This window comes from Notolabrus celidotus, chromosome 14 (genome assembly GCF_009762535.1).
Source record: "Notolabrus celidotus isolate fNotCel1 chromosome 14, fNotCel1.pri, whole genome shotgun sequence".
NCBI classification, from domain to species: domain Eukaryota; kingdom Metazoa; phylum Chordata; class Actinopteri; order Labriformes; family Labridae; genus Notolabrus; species Notolabrus celidotus.
In genome coordinates, this window is record NC_048285.1 from 33,552,460 (window position 1) to 33,564,732 (window position 12,273).

The following is a 12,273-nucleotide window of genomic DNA, read 5'->3' on the forward strand; positions in this document are numbered from 1 at the left end:
AACGAAGGAGACGAAGAGAGGAAGAGGAGGAAGCTTCCTCGTGTTGATGAGAGAAAAGCATTAAAACCTGTCCGGGCACGACTCATTCACGACTCAGTGTGTGTTTGGTTTCACACAGATGGTGCAAATGAAAGAAGCAGCAGCGTTTCAAGGAAGTGATAACTACTGTCTGTGTGTGCCGAGCTGATTACAGTCAGAGAAAACACACACACACACACACACACACAGGAACACAAAACTCAGACTATATTAAACGACGGACGAGAAGACAGCTTCTCCAAAGTGAAGCCAAAACATTTAGAGCTCCCTCTGCTGACTGGCTGCAGTATGGGTCATAAACCCCGCCTCCTCCAAGTGTTCCATCTTTCTAATTAGTTTGATGCAACAAAAAGGGGGTGTGTCCTCATGATTGAAAACTGTGTCGACCAATGAAGCTCCTGCAGCGCTGTGTCACACTGGATTATATAGTAAAGGATGTACATTTTCTGGAAAAGGGTTGTTTAGAGTCTCCAAAATGGAAAAAATACAAACGAGCTACTTGCTGAAAACATCAAAACCACAGAGACGTTCAGTCCTGCAGACAGCAGCTCCCATTTGGAGAGCTTGTGAGTTCTCTGTTGCTTAAATATCGTAACATAACTTCAGGACAGTGAAGCTGAATCAATTCATGTTGGTGCTTTTCAAGAAACAATATCCTGACTCCTGATAATTCACTGTCATCCTTCAACTCAGGAAGGTCGGCCTTTCAGGAAAGAAGCATTGCTGTAAACATGAACTTGTGTTTATCTTCCTCATTAAGGTGGTTGAAAAGTTAAAGCCTCAGCCTGTAGGTCCAAAAATGCAAGACCAGAAGAGGTCTAATTTTTTTTGGTTGCAACGTTAAACAGATCATTTCGTTTTCAGCATCCAAACTGAAGCTCAAGCAACCTCAAACAAACATCAGTCAACACCACTCATGAAGAGGATTCATTATCAGCATGCACTAAGTTGGATTTGGTGGTATGGCTTTGTTCTTGGAGCTCCCTGCCCTTCCATGTGCATACGTGGAATGCCAAAGCCTGAGAGAGAGAGCACTCCTCCCCCCTCTCTTTCATTTTAGGCTTGGGTTATGATTCTAACATATGTCAAGGTGTGTCAGAGTATGTTGTTGAATGCCAAAGCCTCCCCTCTGTCTCTTTTCTCTACGGCCTCCCCTCCACCGACCTCAAAAAGCTTCAATATGTCCAAAATTCAGCTGCCCGATTACTCCCCCACTCCCCCACATCCTTCAGCACCTCCACTGGCTCCCCATTCAGCACCGAGTCCACTTCAAAATCCTCCTCATCGCCTACAAAGCCCTCAATAACCTCGCCCCCTCTTACCTGACCGGCCTCCTCAAACGCCACTCCCCATCTCACCGCCTCAGATCATCAGATGCCGACCTCCTGTCCCCCATCACCAAGACCAAGCACCGCACCTTGGGGGACAGAGTCTTTGCCATCGCTGCCCCGACTCTCTGGAACTCTCTCCCTCCACACATCCTCAACTCTGACTCACTTCAATCATTCAAAAACCACCTCAAGACCTTCCTGTTCCAAAAAGCATACAACACATGACCTCTAACCCCCGCTCCACCTCTGTCCCTGTTTTGTTTATATGTTTTATTTTTTAGTTTTACCTCATGTAAAGTGACTTTGAGTACTTAGAAAAGCACTATATAAATTCTATGAATTATTATTATTATTAAGGCCTGGGTCATAATTTTAACATATGCCATTGCATGTTGGGTGATGTTGTGGAAAGCCAAGGCAGGGAGAGCGGCAAAGACCCCCAGGGTGCACAACAGAGTGAGCATCAGTGATAACACATATAAGACTGGTGAAATGAGACACAGCAGAGAGGTTTGAGGAGGAAGCAGGAAGAGAAGCTCACTTCAGTTTGGTTCTTCTAACTCTTCTAAGAACACTTCAGAGTTAAAGCCGCAGCATCGAGTGGAATCGTCTGTCAAGTACAGGTTACAGAGTTTCATAGATCTGATGAAAAACTTACAGAAAGTCAGGACTGAGAGGGAACACATACAAACTCTGTCTGCAGCTTCAGCACCACGGACAGCTCCATGGATTTATCAATACACGGCAGAGCCGGAGACTAACTTTACACATCTTAGTGGAATAAAGAGTCAGGGTGATTAGACTGACATATTCAACCAAACACAGCTTCTCCTGGTCCTCCTGGTCCTCACAAAGACTATCGATGAGCCCTGAAGGAATCATTGATCGCCTGTAGCACAGATGAGCGCTACAGGAAGGGGTTAAAAAGCAGAGTTGGTGTCACACGAGGAGAAAAGAAAAGGTTGTAAAGTTTTCTTATTTTACTGCAGCCGTGTTGTCCCCACATGAAACGTGAACAAACGACGAGCTGGTCCTCTGGAACAGGACCGGCAGGAGACTCGGACGGGGACAGAGAGACGCAGAGAGAGGGAGTCAGACAGAGAGAAGGAGATAAAAGAGAGGCGGCCAGCGGAGGAGAGAGTGGGCATCATTAGTGGGGAAAGGTCAGAGTGGTCTCAGCTTGGCTCTGCTGAGGGAACTTATTACACACATGTGGGTTTAAAAACCTCTCTGAGCTGCATGGGAGAGCAGCTGCTGGGGATGGGGACTGAAGCAGCCGGGCCAGGTCAGGAGATAATGGAGCCGGGTATAGATACTGATCTGATGTGTGTGTTGGAGGGTCATTCAGGGAGGTTTAGGACTGGTGCTGCAGGATGGGTCAGCCAGCAGCAGTGACAGGGGCTGTAATGGTTCACTGATGGGCTCAGGGTGTTACTTTAAGTCTCCAGTATGAATGTAGTCCAGAATGACTGTAGTCAGGAACGAATGTAGTCCAGTATGACTGTAGCTCATTATGACCATAGTCCAGTATGATTTTAGTCCAGAATGACTGTAGTCCAGAATGGCTGTAGCTCATTGTGACCATAGTCCAGTATGACTGTAGTCCAGTATGACTGTAGTCCAGTATGACTGTAGTCCAGTATGACTGTAGTCCAGAATGATTGTAGTCAGGAACGAATGTAGTCCAGTATGACTGTAGCTCATTATAACCATAGTCCAGAATGACTGCAGTCTAGTATGATTTTAGTCCAGAATGACTGCAGTCTAGTATGATTTTAGTCCAGAATGACTGTAGTCCAGAATTACTGTAGTCCAGTATGACTGCAGTCCAGTATGATTTTAGTCCAGAATGACTGTAGTCCAGAATAACTGTAGTCCAGAATTACTGTAGCTCATTATGACCATAGCCCAGTATGACTGTAGTCCAGTATGACTGTAGTCCAGTATGACTGTAGTCCAGTATGACTGTAGTCCAGTATGATTTTAGTCCCGAATGACTGTAGTCCAGAATGACTGTAGTCCAGAATAACTGTAGCTCATTATGATCATAGTCCAGAATAACTGTAGTCCAGTATGACTGTAGTCCAGTATGACTGTAGTCCAGAATGAGAGTAGCTCATTATGACCATAGACCAGCATGACTGTAGTCAAGAATGACCATAGTCCAGTGTGACTTTAGTCCAGTATGATTTTAGTCCAGTAAGACTGTGGTCCAGAATGACTGTAGTCTAGATGACTGTAGTCCAGTATGACTTTAGTCCAGTATAACTGTAGTCCAGAATGACTTTAGCTCATTATGACCATAGTCCAGAATGACTGTAGTCAAGATGACTGTAGTCCACAATGAATGTAGTCCAGAATGACTGTAGTCCAGAATGACTGTAGTCCAGTATGACTTTAGTCCAGTATGTCTGTAGTCCAGAATGACTGTAGTCCAGAATAACTGTAGCTCATTATGACCCTAGTCCAGTATGACTGTAGTCCAGAATGATAGTAGCTCATTATGACCTCAGTCCAGTATGACCATAGTCCAGAAATACTGTAGCTCATTATGACCCTAGTCCAGAATGACTGTAGTCCAGAACTTCAGGCCTGGGGGAAACGCAGACAACAATGGTCCACAGGAACCATTTAGTTCCTGGACTCTGTACCCGACCCGTACCTTCAGACCTCCCAGAGAGACAGGTTTCTTGGCGATGTCTCTTTTCAATAGAACCTAAACCGTTCCCACAGTTTTAAGTTCAGCAGCGCGGCGAGGTGAGGTCTGACCTCCCGCTGACTGAGAGTTTGAGCGGCAGAGAAAAGCTTTAGATTTGATCTCAGCCTAAAAGAGCCCGGCTGTCAGCCTCAGAGCGGGATGTTTCCTAACCGCAGACCCGCCGGGACACGGTGACATTTGGCTGATGGAGGGAGAGCAGAGAGAGAGAGAGAGAGAGAGAGGGCAGGAGGGACAGGACCGGCACAGAGGTGATATGACGGAGCGAGGGATGAGAGAGGAAGGGGGATGACATTCGAGTGACTTTGTAAAGGTCTGATAGAGTGATAGAAACAGAGAAAAAAGAGAGGAAACAGCTGATGTCTCATCATCTCAGCAGAATATGATCAGCTGTCACATCCTGGACCTTTACCCTCCCTCTCCCTCACCCCTTCCTCACCTCCTTCCACCTCTCTCTCTCTCTCTCTCTCTCTCTCTCTTTATCAGCTGAGTCAAAGAAACATCTTCACTTATTCGCAGCATCAACCCGTCCCTCCACCATCTCTCCATCCTGCCTCGCTCTCCTCTTTAATCTCTCCTTCGAGAGCCGGGCAGGATGGTAATTAAAAAGCTGGCACACACACACACACACACACACACACACACACACTTTCTCACACTGTGTTCTATAAAACCTTTCATGACACACACACACACACACACTTAGGCGGTCCTGGACAGAAAGAAACGAGGAGCAGAAGAGAATATTAAAGGAGGAGAATCAATAGATTCATTTCCTGGTGCTGACAGGGTTGATCTCTCCCTGGACTCATAATCCTTGGAGTGTGTGTGTGTGTGTGTGTGAGAGAGAGAGAGAGAGTGTGTGTGTGTGTGTGTGTGTGTGTGTGTGTGTGTAGGAGAGAGGTGAAGGATAAAACTGGTCAGGTTATTCTTGCCCTGGGGCAGATTGGAGAAGAAGGAGGGAGTAATGTAAAAATACAACCTTTCCTCCCCCCTTCCCTGATGACTCCCCCTCCAGGTGGGAGTCCAACAAAAACACAGAGAGAGAGAGAGAGAGAGAGAGAGAGAGAGAGAGAGAGAGGGGAGACGTGGATGTGTTATCTCTGAGCTTCGGTTCTTGATGGTTCTTTGACTTTTCTGCCAGCGCAGCAAGATGAAGTGAAACCTGAGAGAGGAGGAAGAGGAGGAGGAGGAAGAAGAGGCACCTCCTTCTCCTGACTGCACCACAGACCCTGCTTCACACTCTCTCTTTCTTCACCATCTGTTTCCCCGTCTCCTCCTTTCTTCTTCTTCTCTCTCTGCTCCTGAATTTACTTCACAGACGAAGCAGAGATCTAAATGAGTTTCATCACTTCTCCTCTTCAGCTTTATGTTTAAATCTGGGGTTGGTGTTCAGATTTAGATCCACTTTTTGTTCTACTGGTTAAAATGATCTTTATGTCCTGATGGTAATCAATACATAATGTGTTCTTAAAAAAGAGGTAAAATAAGCTGCTATCTACAGCCGGAGTAAACCTGGGAAAACACCAACCAATCAGCCTTTTTTGGGTGCCAAAATTTTAAACCAATCAAATCCCGTCTTGCTGTTCTGCCCGCCTCCTGCAGAGCGTACATTTCCCCGGCGTGCACTCCGAGTCTCCTGCCTCTGCTTCCCCTGACTCTACTGACTGCCCCTCTCGCTCCACCTCGGGCCTGTCCCCTCTGACCTGATGAGGGTCTTTGCTCAGGACTGTAGTCCGGATCAGAGTCTAAAAAGCTCTCACCACGGGGGCTCTGACAAGCAGAAGAATGAATGACGTTCAGTAAGTCCTACAGAAATGTAGATGTACTGTAGCGTCCGTCCGGACGCTGTAGTGATGACGAGCCGATTGGTGAACACGTTGATCTTTAATAACCGGTCACTGTCGGCCGTTACCACGACAACCAACAAAACAACAATCAATGTTTGAATGAATGAAGAACTTCTCCTCTTGTCTCTCCTCTCTCCCGCTCACACACTCTACACCTCTCCTGATGCCTTCACTGACCGTCAACACTGTAGGAATTAAGAGCATCTACACTGAACAGGTTTAACAAACAGTAGAGCTGTTACAGTGTTATATATGTGTTATAACTTTTCTCCTGATATCGTGTCACCAGGACAACTGGATAATGCTAGCATGACAGTTGTGAGTGCTAACAGCAGCCATGTTTGTTTGTGTTTTTAACTTTCACTATGATGATGTTTTTGTGAGGACCGGTTTTGAATCAGTCACCATCATATGGTCGCGAGTCAGCGGCGCTCGTGCATGTGAGCGGGGGGGGCGTCGTTTTGGAGGAGGGGAGGGGTTAGACGGAGTCATGAGGAAATGCTACATTCAAATTCATGCTAGTTTTCTGAGACTGCCAACCTGCAGCTTTAAGTGTTGATTTATTATTTAATATTTATTCATCAATAAATAGAGATTTATTTATAAAGTAACTTTCATACAAAGCAGAGAGCTTTACAGAGATTGATGATAAACAAAAAATAAAATTAGATGATTACTAAAAATAACAGAAAAGGATTTAGAAGTAGAGATTAGTGCATAACAATTGCAATAAATGTATATAATTAAACAACAAAATTAAACATTTACTAAATAAATGAATAAGAAGAAGTAGTTAGGATAATAAGTGATGATAGTTAAAAAACTAAAGGGAAATTAAATCATAAAAAAATACAATTAAAACAATCAATTATATATAATATGAAATTATATATACAATCCTACATAACAGCCAGACTGAAAAATTAATTTATGTCACACAATAAATCACTCTTAGTAAATTCAGATTATTCTGGGAGGGATTTTTGAAGACATTTTTACTACAAATTAAAGTTTAATTTCCCAAAGATTGTAGTCTGGTTTTATTTAAAATATCAGTTAGATTTATGGGTCATCTGTCTAACTCTTAAACTACTCTCTAATGTTTTATTCTAATGCAATCCTCTCATTTCTGTCTCACTGTATCTGATTGTCTTTAATAAAGTAGTATAATGTAAAGGTTCATTTGGTGTGACGCTGACATGTTTCCTGCAGTCCTCAGAGGAGTCACATGATGTTGTCTCTCAGCTGATTTATAGAGTTTTAGTCGTTCTACCTGAAGCAGCAGGATGACCATGCCATCCTAAGACGGCGTCACAGATATGAGGGATATTATTATGCAGGACAACAGGAGGCGTGGTCGTCCGGCCGCTTCAGGTCGGACGATCAAACCTCTATAAATCAGCTGACAGACGTCACAGAAACATCACATGACTCCACAGAGGAAGACTGCAGGATGTTTGGAACATGTCAAGGTAACTGCTTCTCTATATATTAATGGACGCTTACTAGATTTATATCCTGAGTTAATTTAGAATCCAGTCTTCTCCTGGATGGTGCAGCTACATCTGAGTGTCCCCCTGTCATCTGTCACTCTCTGTGTCTCCGCTCACAGCTCTGAGTCCTCTGAGGTTCGGCTCCGCTCCAGGGAAGGTAACAGTCACTGCAGAAACTCTGAACATCTATTTCGTCCGTCATGCATAATTTGTCTGTCTGAGCTGAGCTCCCCTGCAGCATGGGCAGCAGTGATAACCGCAGCAGTGGTCACTGAACTCCTCTGAACTTCCTAAATTTCATTGCCACGTTTGTGAAGGCATTATGAGGGGGCAGCAGGCGCCTGCAGGGAACACCCGGCGGCTTTCAGACTGGAAGATCAGTGGCTGGAAGAATGAATGTGTAACCCCTGCTTCCACTCCCCTCCCCCCCGGTCTAAACCCTCCACAACTTTCATGATGAACCCCGGAGCTGCTGCTGCTCCCAGACCGGCTGACTGAAGCCGCCTGGTTCACACAGTTAATGCAGTTCAGCAGGATTGGGACAGCTCCCAAATGTGAATGTGAAGCAGGCCGGTGAGTAACAGCAGGGAGGCTCGCTCGGCTCTCCCTGGAGAGATAGAGGCCGGAGGAAAGGAGGGGACAGTTTGGGCCGACCTTTCACTGGGAGTCTGACTTTAAGAGGGAGAGGGAGAGGAGATGTTATCGAGGTAGAGAAAAGAAGAGTAGGATTAAACTTCTGGTATCTCAGACGTGCAGGTTTTGCTGATTCTGCACTTCTTACTTTCTTGTCTGCTTGACAAATTGAACAAAATGTCTGCTGGTAGCTGTCATCGTGTCATAATTGCGTTGCTCTCTTGCTGCTCTGAGAGTCCAAGTCGAACATCCGCTGAGAGCTGCAGAGTGTCCCTGATGGAGACTTCACTTTAGACTAGTTTCTGCAAACTTGGATCCACTTTTATGAAGTTTACTTCTTTCAAACTCCTTTTAAGATACGTCACCTTGTCTACGGTGAGTTGAAGATATTAAGATCCTTCAGGAGTGTTTGGATCAAAAGTGTTGAGTTACTTCCACAAATGTAACCACAGAATGTTGTTGCATTGGTTGAATACAACCTGAGAAATCCTGTCCCTCTGTCTCTGCTGAGTCTCAGTTTCACTGTAATCAGCCGGTCACATCAGCTGTAATGTTGTGAGCGACAAAAAATAGGTAAAATGATGGAAAAATAACAACATGAGGCATTTCTAGGAGTCTTGATTAATGCTTTGTGCAAGATGTCCGGCTTATAACTTGGAAAAAGCTTGCTTTTTTAATCCAGCTGCAGGATTAACCATTTCAGATGCAACCATGAGTCTTAACGCTGACATAGACTCACACAAAATAAATAGACCTTGCTGGTCTTTGCTGCTGCTCTCCCTGCCTTGGCATTTCATGTATCCACAAGCAGTGGCGGTGGCCAGGCGGCGGCCATGGCCACCTCTGAAAACTGATTGGCCACCCCTGTGGATACCCTGAAATCCTTAAACATGATTGGCTATTTGTCATGTCAGAGGCATTACTTATGTTGAAATCAGCTTTTGTGTTGTTGTGTTTCAACAAGCTGCTGAGACAGCAGTTTCTTTACATTTGAATATCATGTTTGTTGAGGCTTTGACTTTGGAGAATCATCTTCATTTTGAGTCCTTAAAGAGTTCAGCAGATTTAAATGTTGACACTCTGTTGAGTTACATTTTTAATGTTAACTTTAGAAATCTAAACCCTTCAACAGTCAGTGCCCTAGTTTTGCCACCCAAATCAAAACTGTCTGGCTCTGCCACTGACCACAAGGAGAGTGGAGGTGTGCTCTCCCCGCCTTAGGCTTAGGCATTCCACCTAGACACATTGAATTGCAGGGAGCTCCAAGAACAGAGCCATACCACCAAACAGAACTTATTGCATGAAGGGAATCAGTCCTCTTTGACTTCTTTTGTAGTTGCACTGTGTTCAAAGTCCAGCCTTGGCGTCTGTTGTAGGATATCTAGTCAAACATCGTTATGAAACAAACTCTTATGATGCTATGAATCCAAAGTGTTGAATATTTGAATAACTGCAGCTTGCATTGTTCAGCTCCTACAGATGCCACAAAAGATGGCCCCTCTTAAATCCACATGTTGCCACAGTATGAAGGTTTAAAGCTTTAGCTGTGGCAGCACACAGCCCCCGGTTCTCCAGTTCTGCTCTGGGTTTTCTTCCTCTCCTCTAATAACATTTCATAAGTTCACAGTTTACAATGGATGTGCCAGAACTCATAATGCACGCTGGGTTTCAATTCAACACATAAAATGGCACACGCTGCTTCTGCCGCCTCAGATCAACAGCTTGTGGAAAGCGAACACACTTCCTAACAGAGTGAGAAAACAACACAGAGTACAACACGGGTATTAAACACGGAGGCTTATCAGATAAGGTATTAACCTCAGAGCCGGTAACCTTAAAACTGTTGTTTGGCTTTGAATATTTCTCCTTATTATTCTTCACAACACGAAGTCTGCTGCCTTCTTAACCGCAGGGGACTCAGAGAAGAGACTTCTGTTGTACGAGGTGGAACACGAGTCCTGCAGGCGGTCACTGGGACTTTAAACAACCAAACAGTTCAGTGTTGGTTAAAAGACACAACCAGAGATTCATTCTTCAGTTTATAAAAGTTATTATCCTCCTTTCTTACTAATAATCAGGCTCTGTTAAATACTTCATTCTGATTGGTCGAATCCCAAAACAACTGTAATTGATTAGCAATGACAAAAACAACTCCAGGGACGACCTGATCACACGTCATATCAAATCAATCCACAGAAAGGAGTCTGTGATGAAACTCCTCTGCCTGTTGACACTGTGGTAAAAAGGTCAGAGTAGAATGAAATGGAATAGATCAAAGCAGAATGGAATGGAACAGAATAGATCAAAGCAGAATAGGACGGAATGGAATGGAAAAGATCAAGGCAGAATAGAATGGAACAGACTAGAACAAAGGAGAATAGATTGGAATGGAAGGGAACAGAATAGAACAGATCAAAGCAGAATAGAATAGAGTGGAACAGGATAGATCAGAACAGAATAGAATGGAATTGAACATAACAAATCAAAGCAGAATAGATCAAAGCAGAATAGATCTAAGCAGAATGGATTGTAATGTTATGGAAAAGATCAAGGCAGAATAGAATGGAACAGACTAGAACAGAATAGATCAAAGCAGAATATAATGGAATGGAATGGAACATACTAGATTAAAGCAGAATAGCATGTAATGTAACGGAAAAGATCAAGGCAGAGTAGAATGGAACAGACAAGCACAAAGGAGAATAGAATGGAACAGGATAGATCAAAGCAGAATAGAATAGAATGGAACAGGATAGATCAAAGCAGAGTAGAATAGAATGGAACAGGGTAGATCCAAGCAGAATAGAATAGAATGGAACAGCATAGATCAAAGCAGAATAGAATGGAACAGGATAGATCAAAGCAGAATAGATCAAAGCAGAATAGAATGGAATGGAACAGCATAGATCAAAGCAGAATAGAATGGAACAGGATAGATCAAAGCAGAATAGATCAAAGCAGAATAGAATAGAATGGAACAGCATAGATTAAAGCAGAACAGAATGGAACAGGATAGATCAAAGCAGAATAGATCAAAGCAGAATAGAATGGAATGGAACAGGATAGATCAAAGCAGAATAGAATGGAATGGAACAGGATAGATCAAAGCAGAATAGAATGGAATGGAACAGGATAGATCAAAGCAGAGTAGAATGGAATGGAACAGGGTAGATCAAAGCAGAATAGAATGGAATGGAACAGGATAGATCAAAGCAGAATAGAATAGAATGGAACAGGATAGATCAAAGCAGAATAGAATAGAATGGAACAGGATAGATCAAAGCAGAATAGAATAGAATGGAACAGGATAGATCAAAGCAGAATAGAATAGAATGGAACAGCATAGATCAAAGCAGAATAGAATGGAATGCTTCAATGCTTGAGACAGCTCGATCACAAATGTCATATCAAATCACTCCACATAAAGTAGTCCGTCTCACCCCCCCTCTGCCTGTTGACACTGTGGTAAAAACGTTAGTCTGGTCTCAGGCTGGTCTAGAGAGTGGGCCTGAACCTGAGCCTGAGGAGCTTCTGGACCCCACCCATCTCTGATACAGGGGAAAGTGGAGCAACATCCTGTCCTGTGATCCAGATCTGGAGAGAGCGTCTCTGAGCTGCTGATCTCTACTGTAACGTTGTGAACAACTTAAACCCCTGTGAGTGTTTTCAACGTACTCCCATCATCTCCAGGTCACCTCTCGGTCTGCTCACTTCACTGGTGTTAGATTATTTCTGTTTAAATACGATCAAACCGAACACAGTTGAGACTCTGAGTTATGAGAAACATCTCTTCATTTCACAGTCCTCTGCTTTTTGTCACCCAGAGACTCTGAGAGGATAATGAATCAGCTTTCTTTACTTCCACTCCTCACACATATATCATTTTAGTTTCCTCTGAAACATCAACGACTCCAGGACTCATTATACTTGAGAAATGCTTTACATTTAGAAGTCTAGACTTGGGTGTGCCGATGCAATATAACACTCTGACTTCCCAGCACCACTCAGCATTACGTAAATATAAGCCCACAGGCTGGGAGGAGTCGGCCCTCTCTCTGTGCATCACCAAGAGAAATTACATCACATCGACAAAGCAACAGTTTCATGGAGACTTGAGCGCACCTGAGATGAAGGAGAGCTACATGGCGCTCAGCAAACCCCGGCCTGAGAGTGACAGTAATTACAACAATGGATGGGGAGTGAGTGGAGTA